The sequence below is a fragment of the Theropithecus gelada genome, chromosome X (genome assembly GCF_003255815.1).
Source record: "Theropithecus gelada isolate Dixy chromosome X, Tgel_1.0, whole genome shotgun sequence".
Classification (NCBI taxonomy): domain Eukaryota; kingdom Metazoa; phylum Chordata; class Mammalia; order Primates; family Cercopithecidae; genus Theropithecus; species Theropithecus gelada.
The window spans coordinates 67,904,771-67,908,025 of record NC_037689.1 but is presented as its reverse complement, the minus strand read 5'-3'; the positions used below and the strand labels follow the sequence as shown (position 1 = coordinate 67,908,025).

At 34.7% G+C, this 3,255-nt stretch overlaps 1 pseudogene; it reads right to left on the bottom strand.

Moving 5' to 3' along the window:
* Positions 1 to 1,709: 1,709 nt before the first annotated feature.
* On the bottom strand, positions 1,710 to 2,398 carry LOC112616346 (annotated as a pseudogene).
* Positions 2,399 to 3,255: the final 857 nt, after the last annotated feature.

The following is a 3,255-nucleotide window of genomic DNA, read 5'->3' as shown; positions in this document are numbered from 1 at the left end:
CATACATTTCTTAAGCAGAAAACAAAAGGCACTAATCATAAAGGAAAAAAATTGAATAAACTAGACCATCAATGTTAAGATGTCTGCTATTCAAGAACTCTAAATGCTAACATTTAGGGACCTGCTTGCCTTACTGCCCAATCAGCTGATATTGAAGCTTATGAGTCTACAAGCCTTAAGACCCTTAACAGATGAACACAGAACAAATGAACACGAATAGATGAACATAGAACAGATAAGAGATGTCAGCAATCATTTGTTGAAGGCTAAAATGACTGTGTAGGAGTAGTCCAATGAGAAGTGAACCTATGTATATCTTTCTCTGACATGAGCTGAGTCAGTTGGCCACATCTCTATCCACTTTCCGTCTTCTCTTATTTTTCTAAGGATAACAATCCTAATTTTTGTGAGTTTTTTTTCTGTTCATAGCCTTGTGTTTGTTTTCTCCTATGTCCTTTTCTTTATTTGTTTGGGTCTCTATCACAATAAAGGCTTAAAAAAAATCCCTTACTATTATTTTAAGGGGATTTCAGGAAAGAGCGTGAATAAATGTTTGTGTGTATTCTTCCATGCTCAACCTATAGTCTTCAGGTGATTTGGGGGTAGACTAAACCTTGAGAACACTAGGCTATATCCACCAATGTGATATTAACCAACAAGAGAGAATATAAGACTGATTCTTTTTTATGTCGTATTTAAATTTCCAGGATCTATGTCTTGTGCGCTGATAGTTATTTTTATAGTATATATTTTAAAAAACTGTTAAAAATTTATTCTTACAGTTTGAGAATAATATTTTGATCCATATAGATTGGTTTGTTCAATTAAAATTTATTTCTTGATTATGTTACATGTATAATTATATATGGAGAAAACGTGAAAAGGGATGCCAGGATTTGAGCAAAAGATAAAGATTTATAACAAAAGCAAATCTTTTACTTAATTTTTGGGACCACTTTGAACCTTATTGAACTGTTATATTTCTTCAATCATTCTGAATTCATACAGAATGTCAGTTTTTCTATGTCTGTTATAGATAAGTAATATGCATTACATTTTTATTTTTTAATTATACGAGTAATACATACTGATTGATAAAAAAAAAATCTTGCAATCTGTCAGTAAGACACACAGGTTTAATCTTTCACCTTTTACCCACCATACTCTCCTCCAAAGACACTATTTTAACTTTTTTAGTATGTGTTTTTCTTTCTAAGAAGTTGTATGCATTTTTGAGCAAAGATCTATGTTATGATTTATAAACAAGTTTTAAAAATTCATCTATTACATTTTCAGGCCTTAGAATAATTTTTTTTTCTTTCTTTGTTTTCTTTTTTCTTTTCTTTTCTTTTCTTTTTTTTTTTTGAGACAACATCTTGATCTGTCACCCAGGCTGGAGTGCAGTGGCGCAGGCAGGCTCACAGCAACCTCAACGTCCAAGGCTCAAGTGATCCTCCAACGTCAGCCTCGCAAGTAGCTGGAACTACAGGCACATGCCACCATGCCAGGCTAATTTTTTATTTTTATATTTTGTAGACATGAGGCCTCAGTATATTCCAGGCTGGCCTCCAACTCTTGATCTCAAGCAGTCCTCCCTCCTTGACTTCGCAAAGTGCTGGATTACAAGCATGAGCCACTGTGCCCAGCCTCAGCATAATTTTCAATTGCTCAAAATCATGGTGATGTTACTCGATTTTATCATGTCTCATTTATTTTTCTGTAAGTAGATATATCTTTCAAAAAATGCAGTCAATTCCCCAACTTTTATATTGTTCTTCAAAAGCATCAGCATTTCCAAGACAATAAATACTGCATATTGTACCAAACAACCTTTCAATTTAAGCATGTGGAACATAAAAATGGTGTTTTTACTTGAATCATAAGAAAGAACACACATGAGGAACTGAAACCCTTTTCTCAGGAGGAACGACATTATACTTGCAGAGCATTCACAATCCACCTGGATTAATGGTAACTAATGCTCCTCTATTCCAAATCCTGTCAAATTTGCCAATATTTGTTCTGGGAAGATAAAAAATGCTGCAACAGTACAATGGAATGTTCCCTAAAGAACTCTTACATATTTGGTTTCAGGAATTTCAGTGATTGGTTCTTCTGAGTAAGAAAGATTTGCTTTGTAAAAAATTCTTGTATCTCAAGTTCACTGGTTTTCACACCAACTGCACTGTGTCCCTGGTCTGCAAACCATTTCATCTCAACTACTAATACTTTTCCATATAGAGGAAAAAACATCCTCAATCCACTCTCACCTTTAAGAAAAGTATCCAAATGCTTTTATAAGCTTGTCTTGCCGTGCTTCCAGACTTACTACTTGGTGTTTCTGTACCTCAGTATCGGAATACTCTTCAATAGCAAGTGAAGTTCATGTACTATTCATAGTTTCAGTGGCACCTGTCTCTCAAACATATGTTTTCAATGCATTTGTTGGTTTACTATAAAAGATATCACGAAGAATACAGTTAAAGAGACGTGTACGGCTACGTGGGCATGCCACATTCCAGGAAGCTCCATGTGTTCAGCATCAGCGAGTTCATATAGTATCTTGTTCTTGATTCACAGATGCAGCATCTCTCATCTGTGGAAGCATATTATTTACCTATTTTGAACGTTTTATTGTTAGCTTTGGCTCTCTGTTTTTCCTCTCCAAGTCTTCTCTGTTTATTTTGGCCTTTTTAAAAATATATCAGAGGCCTTCTTCAAATATATGATAATATTTGACTTCCCATTCATATTAAAAAATGAGGCACTGCAAAGTGTATTAGTAGCTCTAAAGATGTTTTCAAACATATTAGGACTCAAAAAGTGCCTTCTATGCAGCACTGGGAAAGTGACTGGAGGATATGGTCTACCAAAACAAGGGAGCAAATAGAGAAAAAGGAAGATTAAAGGAACAGGGAATCCAACACAGGATGATGGCAAAGGGAATATTCAGGATGGTAGATATGCAATAGACCTGGAGAGAAACTAGCCCAAAGCCAAGCAAAGAGGTAAAAGGCTCCAAGAGGGAATACTTCTGGGAAAATGGGAATTGAGGAATTACCTGATGTGTTTGCTCATGTGGAAAATAGTGTGGAAACAATGACGGAATGTTTGGGTACAATTAGTAGTAGGTTCATAAAAATCTAAGAATATAAAGAAAAGGGTCAATTATTAATGTCTGGAAAAAGAAGAAATTATACGAGAAAAGAAAAGTAATAACAGTATACTAGTCAGTTCAACTACAAACAAAATGTA